The sequence below is a fragment of the Parasteatoda tepidariorum genome, chromosome 7 (genome assembly GCF_043381705.1).
Source record: "Parasteatoda tepidariorum isolate YZ-2023 chromosome 7, CAS_Ptep_4.0, whole genome shotgun sequence".
Lineage (NCBI taxonomy): Eukaryota > Metazoa > Arthropoda > Arachnida > Araneae > Theridiidae > Parasteatoda > Parasteatoda tepidariorum.
The window spans coordinates 68108418-68129571 of NC_092210.1; the positions used below are offsets into that span (position 1 = coordinate 68108418).

General features: G+C 27.1%; 1 long non-coding RNA gene across 5 annotated transcripts in view; it reads left to right on the forward strand.

The window, feature by feature from the left end:
* The first annotated feature begins 6055 nt into the window (after positions 1-6055).
* Positions 6056-21154, forward strand: part of LOC122269028 (uncharacterized) — a 119295-nt gene continuing 104196 nt past the window's right edge. The window contains exons 1-3 of one of the 5 annotated variants that reach the window (XR_011637325.1): positions 6288-6302; positions 11851-11893; positions 13188-13304. This is a non-coding gene — a long non-coding RNA (uncharacterized lncRNA). Of the gene's footprint in view, positions 6315-11850; positions 11894-13187; positions 13305-21154 lie in introns of all 5 variants that reach the window. The other 4 variants (XR_011637328.1, XR_011637326.1, XR_011637324.1 and 1 more) reach the window with 4 other exon arrangements.

Genomic DNA, 21154 nt, shown 5'->3' on the forward strand with positions numbered 1-21154 from the left:
TTAACCCTTAAATGAGAGACGATGTAGATCTGAATTATATGTTTAAAATAGTAACCTTTTCGTTATGTCTTTTTTTATTTAATTTTTATTTTATCGTTTCTGGTTGCAATTGGAATCTTTGATAGTTTATTTGCCTGCATCAATTTTCATTGTTGGTGTGATATCTGAGTACAATCTCAATTCGGTGGGTGTTAAAAATCAAGATTATTTATCTAACTAGAATTATTTATATACATAACTAGTTATTACATAACTAGAATTAATAATTATTTATATTTTCTGTTTCGAGTGTAAGGCACTTAAACTATGACTTTTTTTTATTTTCCTTGGCGACGGAGCTTCGAAAAACAGCGTTAAAAGATAGATTACAGTTTGAATGAAAGCGAGTGAGTTTATTTAGTTTTGTGAGTTTATTTAGCTGAACTCAGAATTTCAGTTTAGCAAACTAGCAGCGCTAGATAGTTTTTAAAAAAGTATAAATAATATGGATAGTTGGAATCAAAGTTTTTAAAGTATGAAATTTTATAACAAATCAGCCCATTTTTAGTTTACGTTGTTTAAATGCGAATAAATTGTTGAATAATCGGTTTTAATATATCATTAAATAACATTATTTCAGTACAAAATGAACATATTGAAGAATGGTACGGTTCTTATGATATTTAAGAAAAATTACAAATTCACGAACAAAGACACTTGTGATGTAACAGCTGCAGTGACGTGTAGTGCGGGGTGGGAAGGAACAACGACCCCAAGTAAAGAAGGCATTCAACAGACGGCAAATGGCAGTAAAACTTTAAATGTGTTATTAGTATTATTTTTATAATGAAATTAAAGAAAATTTTAATAGAATTTAAGAATTAAGTCTTAAAAATTAAATGAATTTAAATTTAATATCTCAGACACAAAAATTTAAATATTTTATTAAAATTTATATAGTAATTCAATAATTATTAATTTAAACTATTACTAATTACTATAATTTTGATATGTACTTTGAATATTTAAATTTATTGATAAATTTGTACATAAATTAAAATATTTTATTTTAATTATGATTAAATAAAAATATGAAGTATGGAAATAATAAATTTAAACGAATTCAATTTTGATTAATTGAAATAATTTTGATCGGCTCTAAATTTTGCATTGGAAATTTTCAGAAATCGGTCAAAATTTCAATTTACGTTTCTAAAAAAAGACACTAAAGTGAATAAAGAAATAGCATCTTCTTAAACGACTCAGAAACACCCAACCACACCACCAAACTATCCTTAAAAGTCAATGTTGCGACTTCTTGACTTTTGTTAAAAAATCTATATTATTTACACGAATTTCCTAAGTTCACCTTTAGACCTTTTACGAAATCGGACTAAATTTTCATTAAAAAAAAACCCGACGCAGAACTCTATTAAAGAGAAACAAAGTTACATAATGACACTGGACACATTCATGAGCACAAGGATCCCAAATATATTTGCATAAACATCATTAATCTTATCGTGAGGATTATTTTAAACAGGAACCATGGCTAAACTATTTTTCATTCATCGCTAATGCAACACGTCGTTCTACATAGTATGTTTAGTGTTTTTTTAAAGTTAATACAAAATAAGTTTTTACAGTGTAAGCCTCATTATTAATCTTATGATACATTAGAACGTGGGTTCATGTGATGGATTATGAAGATTTAAGCTCGGTTACTTGTATGCATTCGAGATCTTCCCAAACACTTAGCGATTGTTGATAAGAGTATAATCTGTGATCGCCACGTGAGATAGCGTGTAAAGCACAGCCGAATTCTTTTCAAAATATTCTTTAATGATTTATTATAGTTACTTCAAAGAGTTTTATTCAAATGCTCTGAAAATTAGTTTGAAATATATTTTTTCTTTTGAATTTGGTTTTTTAACAAAACGAACTTCTCGATTAGAGCTTTATAAAAAAGAAACCAGAGCGAATGAAAAACCCTCAGTTAATTTTAAGAAGAATTGGAAAAATTCGAATGTATAAATCGATATAGTTAAAATTATTAAATCCATATTGAAAAAGCCTTATTTTTAAAATTAGAACTCTCAGGAACTATTCGACCGATTCTGCTCAAATTTTGGAATTTGCCATTGAAAACTGCATTCTTTAAAATGATGCAAAAATTACATACCTTACAATTCAAATTTGATTCTACTATTATTAAAGAAAATAATAAATATTTACTAAAAATTATATTTTGCATTGTTATATTTATGAAGATAAAAAGCGTTTGGGGTCTAATTTTTTAATATTTAAAACTTATTATTTTAATACTAAAAAACTTATCTGGGGTCACAAAAATTTGCAAAAAAGGAGAATAAAGCATTGATTATTATATTTTTCTCTTAGGTGTAAAAAATGTTGCCAAATTGGCGAATATTAGAATTTTTTAATAACTTTTAAAATATTTTAGTAATTTGTCAGTTCTAAAGTCCAGATAATTCTTTACTGCAGAAAGACTAGTTGAAAATTATAGCTTAACTATAAGTGTAAGTTAAATCTCGTTTTTCCCTCTTTTTTTCTTCTCTTTTCTTCTGTTCTTTTATTTTTTTTTTTAAATTTTCCTTGGCGAAAGAGCTCCAAAAAATCATGTTAATGGTGAGAAGTTAAATGAGCTAAAAATAAAAATTGAAAGGTGGACCAACAAACCCTGGTTCCACCCATATCACGAAGGCGAGTTTACCTAGTTATTTGATCCAGTAGTTTCTTTGTCTTCCAAGTAGAGTTTAAATTTACTAGTGAAACGCGAGTGATTCACCATTTTATATATTCATTCTCTGTGATAAAACGAATAACAAAGGCACTAACAGCAATATTGCTGCTATCAATCAACAGTTTAATGAGGAGTAAGTTCTTTGAAAGAAAGAGTACCTTTACTTCCTCCTTAGAATTTTTATTTATTCATTTATTTTCTTCGTTTATGTGTTAAATAACCTTCTTAAAGATTAATTTTAAAGAGGCGACAAACGAACTTAAAAAGCAGCTGTGAGCAGAGTTCATTTAACGACACCGAAACAAGCGTCCGTATTATTTCAGATATAGGATTGACGGTGCCAAAAAACGCGGCACGTTTGTTTTTAGAAGTTAAGTCCAAGGTTGTTAGAAAAGCAGGAACCGCCCCTTAACCAGGGCTATACATACATACTTGAGATGCTTTCTGACAGCTTGCTATCTAATTAAGATATTGAAGGAGTCAGTGTGTCACATTTTTAAGTGTTTGCTTTAAATAAAAGATCACAAAAAATGATAGTTTAAATTTTAATGAATAGTTCTCAACAAATTTATAATAAACATGTAATATAAATTTTTTTTTAAAAGTATGCTCCTATTAAGGTCAACGAAGAAATTTTTTATTTTAGTTACTTTTTATAATATAATTACAATTAATATAAATATGTATATACATATGACAGAATCACAATATTAAGTGGCAAAGCAGAAAGCGAATTTCCTTGCAATTTTCCTTTCTATATATGGTGTTGGACAATTATTTTTGTTTGTTACTATTTATTCGCTTTCTTTTCTTTTTTTTTCGTTTGTAATTTATGAAGACGATAGTGATCTATAATTTCTCATTCTATCCATCTCTTGTGACAATTTCATGGAACCTTTTTAGTGAAGGTTCCTTGAAAACAAGGAACCTTTCTGATGGAACCTTTCTTAAGGAACTTCAAGGAACCTTTTTAGTGAGTTTCGAGCAGTCCAGTTCTTCAATTAATAGTTCATTTTTTTTCCATTTTGTTCCCTCCTTGACTCAGACCCAGAATTAAAAAATAATCTAAAAGAGAATTTTTTTCCAGAGATCTACACGGTTTTTATTCCTAAATCTACATCCTGCTAAATATTTTTATATAAAAGAAATATTTTCTCCCATATAAAACTAAAATTAATTAATTAAATTAATTAATTAAATTAATCAATGAGTCAATATTTGAAAAGACTGTGTTAACATCAATTAAATAAATGTATTTGAACTTGAGAGGATGGTTAAAAAGTATTTTATTAACTATAGAAATTTCGAATAAGATATATAAATATATATAGCGAGAGTGTGAACTAATAGTACACTGTTAAAAATTTCTGGGAAAAAATGGTTAATTAACAATTTATTCAACGGTTAATTTACCATATTAAATCAAAACAGTCAAATAACCATAAATAAAATGGTAATGAAACTGTTAAGTATGAGAAAAAAACTGTTTATTAACTGCTTTCATCTAACACGGTTAAACAACCAGAATTTTATCGCACCAACTAGAACCACCTAAGGAAGCAACTGCGTACATATCATAGCCGAGCGAATTTATCTGTCAATCTCATGACCGGCAGAACTGGAGTTCGAGTCCTAGTGTTGGCACTGCAATATTTCCTCCATTCCCTTCAACNATGTATAAAATATCAGAAAATAATCGTGAACATCAAGAATTTTGATGCCCTTAGAAGTATAAACAAAAAATTAAAAGTTTTGAACTAATTTTTCTAGGTTTATATACATTTCATTAAAAATCATAAAAACGACACAAGTATCATTTATTTAATTAACATATAAACTTATTGAACCTTTTTTTCTTTATTGAGCATTTTTTTCTTTTTAATAATTCCATCCATATTTGCTCTTTATTTTTCATCCAAAATTATTAGTATCATAGCTGAATTGAAAAATTTTAGTATGAAGTTAAATTGTTATAAAATCTATGAAAAGGCTTACTTTAATTATTTTCAGTCAAAAATTATCTTCAATTAGCAAAACATAGGAAAAAAACTAAGTTCTGATACGTTAAATTCAATTAATTAATCCTGAGATTACGGTTTGACAGGGTTACAGTCTGGAAAACCTGGAGAATAGATCGAAATCTTTATTCAGATGCAACGCAGTGCGATGTACACAGCACCGAAAATAAATTAGGCAATGTGTGTTGAAAATTTTGATTGATTTTAACATTTACTTTTTCTTCTTTTTTAACATTTACTTTTTCTTTACTTTGACATTTATTTCTTCTTTCTTGATTTTAAAATTTACTAGATCTGCGTCTGATTACGGTATTGACATCGTAACTGTAACCTCACTGAATGACAGTTTGTGATTATAAACCTAGAAAAATTAGTTCAAAAAGTTTAATTTTTTGTTTATACTTATAAGGGCATAAAAATTTTCGATGTTCACAATTGTTTTCTGATGTTTTATGCATTTAAAAGAATTCTGGAGGTGTAAAAATAGAAAAATTATAAAATAAAATAAAAAAGAGATTTTTCTAATATGAAAAGGTAAAGGTTTTCTTCGGGCTCATTCCTTTACTATAGTAAATGCTATGTGTACCGAATAAAGAATAATTATCCTAAGAAAAAAGTTATTCTTTATAACGCTTCTATATTTATAAAAAATCAAAGGGGAATTGAAAATGAGTTTGAAATAAAAGATATATATATATTTCTTCCTCTTCAGAAACTTTTATAAATATCATTAAAGGAACCATTAGTTGATATAAAAATGAAGAAATAGAAAACTTTTTACCTGCGACTGCAAATGCAAGGGCGAGTAAGAGTGCAATGGTCCTCATAATTCTGGTTAATATACTGGACTTTCACAGCTTGCTGCAAATGTGTAGCTCTGAGCTTAAAATGTTCCTTTATATATTCGAAAATTTTATATCTTTGAATTTAATCTTATTTTCAAGAGATGTTAAAGCTATCTAATAATCATTTCGGTACATTCTCAAACTTTAAATCTGTTTGTTTAGTAGTAAAATTTTATGAGGATTGTCAGTCTAATAGACAAGTAGTGAAAACCATAGTTTAATCAGTTGAACAGAAATCTATTACGATATGATTGAATTTGCTTGCAGCAATTGGGTTTGATAAGAACCAATACAACTTTAATTTTAAACGAAATGTAGAACAAATAAGTTATTTTGGTGATTGCTTCCATAAAACGTGTTATGTGTAAATTATTTTCCATTTTATCACATCGGATGTTCTTGAATTTAAATTACGCAGTTGAAGACAGAGGTCTAAACTCTTTATTGCATCAATCCTTGAAACCCTCTTACCATGAAAATATTACATGCTTTCCAGATGCTATGAAATTGTTATGAGTTCATCAGGAACTTACTACTTTTTTTTTTAAATGTGTTGATATTTGGTGAAATTTTTCCATTAAAATTGTAAAAGTTAAATCTTTCTCAGAATGCCTATGTTCTTTTTCTCGAAAAAGAGTTTTTTCCACTAATTGCGTAGTTAAGTGGTACAGGTAGTAAAACTTCTATGGCATTTAGGTAAATATACATGTTAGTACTTCTTTATTTTGTTTTATTCGAAGCTTGTTATTGTGTTTTAATTTGATTTAATATTCCACTGTTAACGGCAATTTTTAAAAGTTTAATTCAATATATTTTTTATTATGTCAGCTTCAACAGTTAGATACGTAACTAAGCAAAAAAAATGGGAAATATGCATATTCTTCTGGGATATCTCGTAAGAAACAAACGTAAGTTTTTGTTTTGAGATAAAAAATTTTATAAAATTGCTGTTAATAACGTCTAGAGAAAATGGATTTTTTTGTAGAATAAAGGAGAAATATGTAAAGGAGTGTCGGGTACCCCCGCCCACTGTCAATTTCATATGTATGGAATATTTTTTCAAGTCAATGGGCCATCGGACACTAATTGTTAAATTAAAAAAAGATTATTTTCAAAGTTTCAAGTATTTATGCAGCTGTTAACATGGTAAACAATAGTTTTGAAAATATGTTGAATACAGTAGTCATGAAATTAAGAAAAATTGGTTGAATGTTTCGATTAAACTTCATTTTAATACTGAAAAAATAATTTTTTCTATACATACAGCATTAAAGTATGTAGTCTTAAGTTTAATTTGCAAAAAGAAAGAAGTTTATATGTGAAAAGTTGTTCGAGTAATTACAAATTTACAAAAAAATTGGATTTCGGGTAGTCCCGCTCACATGAATGTCGGATATCAGCACCCAATTTTATTTCGTCGATAAATGTACGGTTGCAAAGATTATTATTTTATTGCTTTAAATTTGAATGTTATATGCATTTTTAACAACAACCTATTAATATACATTAATAATAATAAAAAGTATGACATTTGACATGATAGAATTCACTAAAAGTATATAAATATGTAATAAATAAAATAATTTTGTGATAAAAATGATAAATGAGGTTTATCTATTGTCAATACATTGGTCATTTTCATTTACACCTGAAAAAACAGTCAAAAAACATAATTTTTGTAGCTGGGCGGGGCTACCCGACACATTTTGAAAAGAGCTGAAAAACATGTTTTTTTAAATTTCTATTTTTTTAATGTAACTATTCTTTTTTTGGTTTATTCTTTTTGCATTTTTTAATTAGATGATAAAACAATAGAAACATACAGAAATATTGATTATTACTCAATTTTATACAGAAATATAAGCAATAATACTTAAGTGGGCGGGGCTACCCGACTCTTCCCTATATATTTTATGTATGAAACCTTTATATGTTTGGAACTTTACATACAATCGATATAAATTTTGTTATGTCTGATTTGAAGACTACACCAGAAGCAGTAAACTGTATAGATAATTGGGGATATTTAGGAACTAGTTAATTTATGACGTAGTTGAATACTTCTCTTTTGCATGTTTTATAGTTGGTTACTTACAGGAACCATAATTGACCTGACCTTTTCAAAGAAAAAAAACTTTACCCTGTTATAAATAAGAAGAGGAAATTATTTTCATCTAATATGGAATTTCACAATTAAGTCAGAAAAATAGCAATTTTCTAATTTCAGGAAATCATTTTTTCACACTTTCCCCTTAATACTTCTGAAAGTATTCATACTCCCTTCAATATATTTTTTTTTATGAAATTCTATACACCATGAAATTCTTTTGACACAAGAGGTTTTACTTCTAATATTTGTGTACGCTAAATTTTATATTAGAAATGTTATTATGATTCTGAAAGTATTTTTATTTTAAATGAATCATGAAAAACAAACAGGCATAAGTTTAAAAATAAATTCAACTGTAAGATAAGATTGAAAATTTTATTTTCTTGAAAGTTCGAATAAAGTTTAGAGATATTTGCTTCATGTTAACATCTTTGTAATGCTAGATGTGATTTATTTTAATCTCCAGATTACAGAAAATAATTTAAGGATTTTTTTCTTTTAAAAAAAATTCTTTTGGAAATGTAAGCGATTTCGAAAAAAAGTTTAATATTATGATTCTTATTTCGATACTTTTACAGTCTCCCTTTAGATAGTAGCTATTATTATTATATATAATAGGAATTTAGATATTATTATTATTATCATATTATCTCCTTTTAGATCCCTTTGGAAGTTATTAACAAACTCGGCAATTACTAACTGAATACCTAGTCCTAGAGGCAAAATTTACTATAGATATGGGGTATTAAGGGAGTGTTAGGAACTTCTAGAGGAACGTTATCGAACTATAGATGAAGTAGTTATTGATAACACGTTAAAGTTCATAAGCTGCTGGATTTGCCACTGAGGAATTGCTTAAAATATTTAATTGCATTAAGTTATTAAAATTGTTTGTTTTATAAAAATAATTTTTAATGATTAAAGGACATAATTAATAATTTTAATTGCTTTATAATGAATAAACTAAAGGATGCTTATGATTTCAAGAGCTTAACTCTAAACAATGTCATGATATTCGTATGAATATGAAATATTTGTGTCACAGTGGCGCTCCTAAGTTTTGCTTCAAAAACTGATATATACTTCAAAATAAATAATCATTTTATAATGAAAAGAGAAACGATTAAATCAAACAAGCAGCATTTTTTTATGTTAGAAATTTAAAGTATAAGTACATTCTTTCCCTTTTCTGTCACTTTGAAATGAATTTATAAAGGATTTTAGAATGCATATTTAAGTTAATTCATTATTATTGAGTTTTCTTATTTGTTTAGTTATTCAAAAATACATAATAAAAGCATGAATAACTTTGGATTTGAAATTAATATTTTATTCGATAAAAATATCTGACTTGAATTTGACTATTGTTTCACTCAGTATTGGCTGTACTATATTCACAGGTAATGGCTTGCAGGTTAAATTTATAAACGATATAATTTATTTAACACCTTTTGAATAATAAATAAGAAAAATAATACTCAATAAAATATTGAATTTAAACTGCAAAAAGATACGTTGAATATATTAAAATGCAATTACCTATTTAATTTTCCATATGGGTTATTTGCATGAAAATTAATCTAAATTTCTTTATAATATAAATGCATTGGTTATTATGTATATTTTTAATAACTGAAAGGTATGGTTGAAGAAAAGCATCATAACAAAAATATTAAAATAATTAAAATGGGAGAAAAAGTATTTATTAAACATAATTGTTTTTTTTTCATATCGTGGTGTTGAAACTATCCTGACTTGAAAAGTGTGCGGTGAACCAAAGGATCCTTGTAAAAGGATACTATGATTTATAGGAATGATTATATTTCCTTAAAAATGATTGAATCAAAAGATTAAAATTCACCATTATATAATTGTATGTACATGGCAGAAAATAACATTTTATGTTTGAGAATTTCTTTCGAACTAAGCATAGACTTTTCCTTTGAAAAATTTATATGCGTTAGGAAGTTGTTTGTATTGATATCAACAAAACATTTTAAAAACAATCACATGGCTATTTCTAGAATATTGTTTTTAATGTACACAGTGTTTAGCTCAAATTAAGTACAAACATTTATAAAAACTTCAACAAAAATTGTGAATTACAGTAAACGGCACAATTACCCATTCAAATAGAAAAGTATATTAACAGATAATTACATAATTTAGTTTGGATAGAAACTAAAAGATATTGTTGAATATAGTATTTTGTTCTTAATAAAATTTCAGTCGAAATAAGATTTTTTAACATCATCAGGAATTGAAAAGAAAGAAAAAAAACAGGGTTTTAGAAACCAAAATAAATTAATGTACGTTTTATATGTATTTAAACACACATATACATATATATATATATATATATACATATACANTATATATATATATATATATATATATATATATATATATATATATATATATATATATATATATATATATATATATATATATATATATATATATATATATATATATATATATATATATATATATATATATATATATATATATATATATATATATATATATATATATATATATATATATATATATATATATATATATATATATATATATATATATATATATATATATATATATATATATATATATATATATATATATATATATATATATATATATATATATATATATATATATATATATATATATATATATATATATATATATATATATATATATATATATATATATATATATATATATATATATATATATATATATATATATATATATATATATATATATATATATATATATATATATATATATATATATATATATATATATATATATATATATATATATATATATATATATATATATATATATATATATATATATATATATATATATATATATATATATATATATATATATATATATATATATATATATATATATATATATATATATATATATATATATATATATATATATATATATATATATATATATATATATATATATATATATATATATATATATATATATATATATATATATATATATATATATATATATATATATATATATATATATATATATATATATATATATATATATATATATATATATATATATATATATATATATATATATATATATATATATATATATATATATATATATATATATATATATATATATATATATATATATATATATATATATATATATATATATATATATATATATATATATATATATATATATATATATATATATATATATATATATATATATATATATATATATATATATATATATATATATATATATATATATATATATATATATATATATATATATATATATATATATATATATATATATATATATATATATATATATATATATATTAAATAACACTATCCATTATCTTATAGATGCATTAAAAGCTTATCAAAGATATTTAACAAGTGTTCATTATCCTTACTGAACAAGGAGTTATATAATGCAATAAATATGTTAGATTCAAATATAATATAACTTTCTGAAATTTATAGATTATTTATGACTTACTTATAAAATAAATAAAATTCTTTACAAACAAATTCTTTGCAAATAAATACATTATTCATCTAAATTTCATTTGAATATCAAATGAATCTAGGAATTAAATAAAGTAAATTCTTTTTTTTTTTCTAAATTTGACCCAAAATAAATGAATAAATCGTAATTTTTAACAAAATGTTAGAACAAAAATACAAACCTTTAAAAATGATAAATCGTTTTACAGAAAGTATTGGTTGAAAATGTTTAATAATATGTAAAGTAGATTAGGAAATTATTTAAACAATGGTATGTCTCAGCTAATACATCACAAAAATGTAACTAAGTAGTGTAAGAAACTCATAATTAATGTTATCATGAAGCAAAACTATATTAAAATTCTATCAATCTTCATATATCACCTAGTTGGCATTCATTTAAAAAAAACTGAATTGGGAGTAATCTTAAATGAGTTCATAAATTGCTACCAAATTTTGTTACCAACCTATCTTTCTTAGATTGGAATTTTTTAAATGATACGAATAGAGATCGTGATAAATGTAACTGAGAGTTGAGTATATTTTGTAATTTTAGACTATCATGTTCATTCAATTACAGGAATGAAAGAAAAAATGAGACTGCTTTTTTATTTTTAAAAAAGGTAATATATAAGCTTATAAATGTTACACTGTTTCTGCAATTTCAGTTTACACTCAATTCTGTGTATTGAAAATAAATTGTTACACATTAATTGAATTTACTGATTAATTCCATGAAGGGATCACTTAAAGTACTCGGTACTTTTAAGTACTAATTACAAATTACTACATATCCTTAAGTAAACATATGCCTAATGTAGTTGATTGTTTTGTAAATCACATATAAATTTAAGATTTTTGTGATATATATTTTTCATTATGCTGGTGATGAGATGTTTAAAAATTTGTTGGTAAGAGTCAAGTAATAATATTATAATTTGTTATATAAAACGCACATTGTTTTCCTCTGAGGTGCATGTTTTCGGAAAATCTAGCTCTTTACCCTCGGCAGTACATTTCAGTAAGAAATTGGAATAAACTGACTTTGAGAATAAGCAAGATAAAGTGAAACCATGGTAACGAAACCGATGAAGTTGTGAAGAGTTTGGAAACCGCACAACCTCGAGGTGCATAATCTATTCAGCTCCTATAAAGTCTATCTTTTAATATATTTTCGGAAAAATCGTTGTTAGAAAAAAATAGTTGAAATCGTTATAAGGTGCCGACTGGATTATGTAGTGGGCAGGGAGCAGATCTTACATCAAAAAGGTCTTGGGTTCGAATGCTGGATAAGGCATGGATGTTATTTTATGCTCTGTACCATCTGTCCTTAATGTGGGAGCAGTAAATGTTTGTGATTTATTTGGTAATATTATTGTTATTAAATTTTTCCTTATTAGTAATCTATTTGATGTAATTAGTGTTATTCGAATTTTATAATTTGATGATTTATTTGGTGTTATAATTGTTAATATAAGTTGCAACACACATTAAGATAAACTTTATATAAAATGATCATAATGTCTGGAAAATTTGCCGAGACTACATAAACTCGATTTTTTTAAGTTACATGTATTATTTTATTTATTACTTTTTGCCTGCAACCCTATATAAAAGTTATTGTTTTTTAAATTTTAAGAAATTGAATTTTTTTTAGAAGCACTTCTTAAAAGCGTAACTGAAAAAACTTTAGGAATGAGAATTCGGTGATGTAACACTGGTCTAAATGCCATTCACGCTATTTACTGACCTGAAAAAAAAATTAAACAATTAAGTGCGTGCGATAAAATCTTAAACAGAATCGTTTGCAATTTTATTTTTAACAATTTTAATATTAAACTAATGTAAAACAAAAAATAAGAACATTTTTCACACCTTTCCTCCGAAGCATTTAATTTTTTTTAAATGATTTTTCAGATAGGAGGGTAAAATGTGTTTGTTGAAAGAATAATGATTTTCAAATGCTTTGTAGATTGGAGTGGTGCTCAAAGGATGGTCATTATACGTTTTCCAGTAACACTTTTCACTCTAGAGGTGAGTACTTAGAATTTCTGAATCATATAGATATACTTTAACTTTGTTTATACTTATTTTGTGGTTTTATGGTTTATACTTATTTAATGGTTTTATTATACTTATTGGTTATGCTAGAGATAGTGATTTAGCATAGTTTATTCTCAAATATATACTTACTTATCATCCAATTGAAAAAAGTGCTTCTTCCAGTGAATCATACTAAATATTTGTAGCGAATATTAATTTACAATTGACAATTATTTAGTAAAACTGTTAAAAGCTATATAAGTATATTCTAATTTATTACATTTAATTTTCCAAAAGTCGTCAAATTTAGCCATAAAAAAGTAATTTGCTAAACTACTAGAAATTTATATAAACAGGCGTTGCCTCCAAAAAAAGAGAAGGATTCAGCGCGGATTACCATAAACAAGAAATTTGATCCCTTAGAAGTCAAAACGTAATGTCACCTTTCGTTTTTACCACCACTGAGCTGTTTAGTAGCCCGATCATAGTGACATCTATCTTATTTTTCCTCCACTGCACTGTTTATGCTCGTTATGTTAGACTACTAAATTGATCGTGATGAGGCCTTCTTTATTCTAGGAGGTGTTGAAACAGACGGCTGTAACTTTGATAATGTGTCAAAGTTAGCTTTGTCACGAGTTAGCGTGAACCTTTCATAGTGTGCTCCGATAATTTCTTAAACCTAGTACAACTGGTTTGCCAGTGGCAATAAGACAGTGGTTCTCCAATGAATTCCGGCCCACTGTGTAATCCAGGGAAATGAGGCTATCGATTTCTTGTCAATAAATGTTGCCTTTGTCCTCCTGAGACTCAATTTCAGATTTTCTTTTAATAAATGTCAAATGTCTAACATAGATCATCAAAATTCTTCAGGGACTCCATTCGCGAGGAACTCAAAAACCGCAATTCCTATGAACCATGGCTTAAAGAGATTCTCAATCTTCCTCAGTGGTCTAGGATTAAATCTCTCGCCATGTTTCATCTGATATCTAGAAACGACTGCCTCAATAAGCATCTATATCGCATCAATATGGTTCGGGATCCTTTTGTACCTTGTGTGATTTCCACAAAGAGGGGGATTTAACCATTTATCTCACGTGTTTAGATCTCCTGTTGTTTTACGGTCTTCAATCCGGGAATGCTAGCTGGACTGACTGCTCGCTTTCATCTACAGATAGATTGTTTTCTTTTTGACTGTCAATTTTTTTTAACGTGTCAATGGAAATAAAAAAAATAATTATATAAAATATACAGTCAGAGTGAGATAAAAAATGATTACAGATCACCCTCACACTTTTGCAGAGCTGAATAGATTTTTACTCTGTGCAGAACTATGGCAATATCTCAAAGAAATACTCTTATAACAGTTTACGTTAACCCTTTCGGATTTTACTTATTTTGACTCGTAACATATGCCATGTATCTTGAACGAAGGACTCTTCTTCTTATTTATTTTTCTTAACTTCATTGGATTAACCTTGTGCGAAAAACCCCTAAAACTAAATTTCATAAAATTCTGACATAAAGACAGCTGCCGAAACAAATAAATATTTGGCATAAGAAATTTTTTTTAAAAAAAGCAGTCTTCCATTTTTGATATTGGTAGAAACTGGTTTACTAAAAATGTTGCTTCAAGTTGTTTGCTGTCTAAATTTAGATATAAATACAGAAAAAATAATGCGACAAAATCTTTATAAAAGTGATAGTAGTAAGATTTTCTTTTTACAATTTCAATATAGGAAATAATGTATTTTATTACTTTTTCTCTGCCTGTTTGTCTAGAGAAGTTTTATCTTAACCAAAGATTATATTCCTGAAACTAAGGCTTTTTTATCATTTAGTTCATTCATATTAAGAAGGAAACTTACATTTTTTTCCCTCGAAGGAAATATCTTTTTAAAGACTGAAAAAGACAGACATAAAACTTTACTTGGTAGCTCCCTTGCACGACTAAGGTTGGATATGAACAGGGGTGAAAGCGAGACGGAAAAGAGGAAAGGCTGGTAGTAAAACCATTTCAGTTATAGCTAGTTTTGGGGAGGAGTTTACTTATTCTTTTTTAAATTTTTCAACAATATCTACTTTATCTTGGAAAAGAAGCAGGTTTTATATATATGCCAGAATTATAAAAGAAATCTTGATAGTTACAGATATTTCATTTTTTTCGAAAAAAATGCTGGAATGAAATGCTTTACGTACCAGGTATTTCTCTTTTCCGTCTTGCTATATAAGGGCTTTCACCCATGGATATGAATGAGTTTTTCAATGAAAAAAAGATATAAACTGATTACACATTATTATTATAAAACGGAAAATATATTATAATTATTATTATACCAATTATTTTATGATTAGCTTGCATCATATAAAATGAAGAGCAAGCTTACATTGCCATTCTGCTAGATAATTAATATAAAGCTTCGAATTTGGGTTTGTAATTAATCGATTACAGATTTTGAAAGATTAAGTAGTAGTTATCTTAATAAAAGTCCATCTAAAATTAGCAGTGAAATCATGAAGTTTGGATAGATATATAACTTATTTTAATATTATCATTACTTTCATATAGTATTTCATTTATTACTTCAATGGAAAAAATGCTGCTTTAGTTGGTATTTATTACCAAAGAAAATATTTGGATTTATCTATTGACTCGTTAGCGAGTCATTTTTCAAGAACAGTTAATATTTTTATGAGGAATTAAACGGAAAAGTTAGCATTAACATGATTTAGTTAATACAATTATCTTGGTCAAGCAAATCATTTGCGTTCGTCATAAAATATCAAGAATAAAAACGTTATACTTAGAGATAAAATATTAAGCACAATCTTTTTTTTATTTGAAGTAATTAACTACTATAAAATAGGAGCATCGTTCATATGATTTCAATAGAAAAATTTGGGCGTTGATGTGCAAATCATAATCGGTATTTATTTTATTACTTGAAATCACATTGTAATTTACTTGTTTATTTAAAATTACGAAGAGTAAATAAAGAAATGTCGTAAATGATAACTACTCTTGTTTTTCGAGAAAAATTTCCTATTCATTAAAGATTCATTTATCATGAAGGAATGAAATAAAGCAAGAACGTAACAGACAGAAAAAAAAAGTTTATCGAGTGCGTTTTATTTCTATGGGTATATTTCCTTTATTTATCAACATTTAATTTAATTTAATATTAACATTATAGATTCCTTAATTCCGATCTACGAATTTTAAGCATTCCTCTAATCTCTGAAAAGTGCCAAATTTAAATTTAGTGCATCAATAATACAATATATAATTACTAATATTTTTTTTCAAAGAAATATAAGTCTCTTAAAATATTAACTAGTATAATTGATTGATTTAGATTTTATAATTGTATTCTTATTAACAAAAAAAATCTGCTCATTTATATATACGTATATATATATANTTGTTAGCATTCATTTCTAAATTTAGTACGCTTAGTTTTAATTTTCTTGATGAGCCTATTTAGTTCCAATTTGTCTTCCGGGTTCCTATTCTTTTGTCATAGTTTTCTAATATGATTTTTATATGCTATAATCTCTTTGGTGTTATAAGGCAATTTTTGATGGTTATCGGTGGAGGGTACTTCTGTAGTGGATTCTTCCAGGGTTTTTTGTATATCATTAGTGAGGAAGTTAATATTATTATTAATATCTGCAATATTATTTGGTGGTTGATAATCATTTTGTAGAGCAAGGATATTATGAAATAAGTCCCAATCAATATTTTTCTTCTTAATGATATTAGAGGAGTGTAATTGTAAGGTTGCAATTACTGGAACATGATCACTAGATAACTCTGTGACCGTGTAGCAACCAAAGTTAATATTATTATTAAGTATGAAAAAGTCTAGTAAGTCCGGTTGGTGTTGACCATTTACAGGAAAGTAAGTCGGTTCAGTTGGAGCGATGACCGTTAGGTCCATATCCTTAACTAGTTCATGCAGTTTGACTCCGTAGCGATTATCCACTCGAGAACCCCAAATGGTGTTCTTTGAGTTAAGATCACCACCTATTATACAGTTCATATCATTTGGAATCAAGGTGTTTAGTAGTTCTTTCGTGGTAGTGTTGGTGGGTCTATTATATATGGTAGTGATTTTCAGGAAGTCTTTGTTATTCAAATATAAAAGAATAGAAGTCTCTTCGTATCCATCACCAGTATTAGTGCTGTTTAGAATAGTATTTAAAGATTTCGTTGCAATGATCGCTCTGAATTGTATATGGTCCGTCTTATATGTGTTGTAATTAACAACATTCAGTTTATTTCCAGCATTAGCATGTGTTTCAGTAATTAGTGCAACGTCTATATCATGATCAAATAAAAAGTTCGTGAATTCAATAAATTTCGTGGTTATATTCGCAGCATTCCATAACATTATCTGTAATGGCTTTTTTCTAATTATGTTTCTATCCACGAGGCTGTTCATAGATTTCCTCTGTTATTTTATCTACTACCTCATATATATGCGGTATATATATATATTTATATGCGGTTTGTAAATTTTTTATAGACTTTAGTTTGAAAATTTTGGGTAAGAAAAATTAAATTTTAAATATTTTGAAATATTTTGATATTTTCATTTACCTTCATGTGAGTTTACCGAAATCTCTCATTATTTTTTTTTCCATTTTACATTCACCTCAATTCTGAATAACCATTACTTTCTTAAAGCTTTCCTTAAACCATGATTTCTTGTTTTTCATTTTAAATTTTTAGGCAGATAAATTTATTAATGTGGTTTTTTCCCCTTAATTTCGTATTTTAATTAAACAACAAAAAAAGCTGCTTTTTCGGGACCCCTCCTTTGAAATCGCAATTGTTAAGGATCTTTACAATTCTAAATTTATAATCTTATTTAGAACAGTCTTTTTCTTTTCAACTCTATAAGAATTCATTCCTTTGAAATTTTGTTTTTGATATTCCGTTAAGATAAAGAAGTTTACAGAAAACAGAAATAATAATCTATAAGAAATAGAAACAGAAACATTGTTTTGATGGTTTTACATTTAAGTTTATTGTCTTAAATTCAAAATTCAAAATAGAAAAAATGCCCTGAGGCATTTAATAATTTTTATTAAAAGGCGCACCATACATTATTTAAATCCAGTATATTGTATAACAAGTTTATATAGAATGTAATTTTTAGTTCTTAACATTTGCTATTGTCACAAAATGAAGTGAACTTGAACTGAGTTCTATTACAGTGTACCTGTCCGCGTTGTAAGTGGATAACCGCGATGAATTGCAGAGGCGGTAGTCAGATTAAATTTGCATTTAATCTATACGCATATTTAATAAATTATTAACATGTTTACATAACACAATCGGATGGTTAAAGTTAGTGTAAGGCTCTGCTATAACAGTGACTCGGTCGTCCTGGTATTCAACCACTCGTACCGGGTTACTCACTGTACTGAATTTAATGGATGTTATGGCTTGCCCGGATCGGACCCTTTTCAGAGTTACTCCTTCACCGGGTTTGCCATAGTCCAGTGTATATGTTGTGTGTGTTTCTGAGTTTATTGATAATATTTAGATATGATCATGTCTGAGAGAAAAAATGAAGTAATCGGGTTGTAGTATTTCATATCGGGAATTAGAATTTTGTCTAGAATTTTATTGAAATCAGCAGGATCTGAGTTATTTGCATTTTTATAGAAAGCCGCATATAGTTTATTTACATGTTCACTAATGCTATCTATTTTTAAGTCATTCCTGATAGAGGAGTTTGGGAGGTAGAAAGGTGCTCCAGTGATACGCCGGAGAATTTAATTTCTACTATATCCAGTTTTTTAATTTGGTTTGGCTTTGCGCAGCCCCAAGCAGGGCTGGCGTACGTCAGTATCGGTCTAATGCATTGTAAATACAGTAGCCTCTTTAGGTTAAGTGGAAGTGCTGAGTTACAGTTCAGTAGTGGTCTAATGCAGCTACAGGCAGCATAGGCAGTATAGGCCTTATTTGTAATTGGTATTTGGTTATTGAATAGAGTAACATTGCTATTAATGTTTTTAATACACCAATTTTCTATAGGTGGCATAAGTTTATTGAGATTAACGACAGACTGGTTTGGGTTCATAGAACGCATGGCTATTGCCGTGTCGTCCACATAGAATGCATTTAGGTAGTTATTATTATCGGTGTTTACTGGAAAATCACTAATATATAATAGATACAAAACTGGACCTAATATACTGCCTTGCGGCACTCCAGCCTTGGTCTGTCTCTTATCTGAGAGTTCCCCATTTAGTCGAATTTGGAAAGTTCTCTTGGTTAAGTACGAATTTAGAATTTTGATCAAATCAAATGGTAGATTCTGTTTAATTAATTTGTGGATTAATACCTCATGAAAGACGCGGTCAAAGGCTTGGGCCACGTGTAGCATGAGTAATGCTGTGGTCTCATTTTTATAAAATCCATCACTTATAAAATTAATATGCCTTACGAATTGCTTGGTGGTGGATAATTTTTTACGGAAGCCATATTGCTCTTTAGGTATGAATGCTAAAAAAGGCTCCAATCTATTTAGAATTATCCTTTTGAATATTTTCCCCAATGTGGGGAGCAGGCCAATTGGTCTGAAATTTTCAGGATTTCTGATGTCTTTCCCCGGCTTGGGGAAAAGTATAATCACAGCATTTTTCCAGGCGTCTGGGAAACAGTTGCTTATTAGACAGGAATTATATATATTGATAATATCATTGATTTTATTTTCTGGTAGATGCTTTATCATTTTGTTGCTAATGTGATCTTCGCCAGGGGCTTTTCTATTGTTTAGTCTTCTAATATTTTGAATTAACTCATATTTAGTAACTTTTTCAAACATATCAAGACTGTTGTTATTATGGAAGTAGTTATGATACTCTAAACTAATATTGACATTTTTTGGGTATTTGTGATATATTTATTTAATGTGAACTGCTTTTCAATAGTATCAGAAAAGGTATTTAGCCTATCTTGGTTGCTGTACACATAGTTGTCCTCATGGAATATTGGCTTTATTGGGTGTTTTTATGGACTTTAGTGTTTTGGCCATTCTCCAAATTGACCTATCGTCAATTTTTAGGCTAGTTACTTTGTCTTGTTAGCATTCATTTCTAAATTTAGTACGCTTAGTTTTAATTTTCTTGATGAGCCTATTTAGTTCCAATTTGTCTTCCGGGTTCCTATTCTTTTGTCATAGTTTTCTAATATGATTTTTATATGCTATAATCTCTTTGGTGTTATAAGGCAATTTTTGATGGTTATCGGTGGAGGGTACTTCTGTAGTGGATTCTTCCAGGGTTTTTTGTATATCATTAGTGAGGAAGTTAATATTATTATTAATATCTGCAATATTATTTGGTGGTTGATAATCATTTTGTAGAGCAAGGATATTATGAAATAAGTCCCAATCAATATTTTTCTTCTTAATGATATTAGAGGAGTGTAATTGTAAGGTTGCAATTACTGGAACATGATCACTAGATAACTCTGTGACCGTGTAGCAACCAAAGTTAATATTATTATTAAGTATGAAAAAGTCTAGTAAGTCCGGTTGGTGTTGACCATTTACAGGAAAGTAAGTCGGTTCAGTTGGAGCGATGACCGTTAGGTCCATATCCTTAACTAGTTCATGCAGTTTGACTCCGTAGCGATTATCCACTCGAGAACCCCAAATGGTGTTCTTTGAGTTAAGATCACCACCTATTATACAGTTCATATCATTTGGAATCAAGGTGTTTAGTAGTTCTTTCGTGGTAGTGTTGGTGGGTCTATTATATATGGTAGTGATTTTCAGGAAGTCTTTGTTATTCAAATATAAAAGAATAGAAGTCTCTTCGTA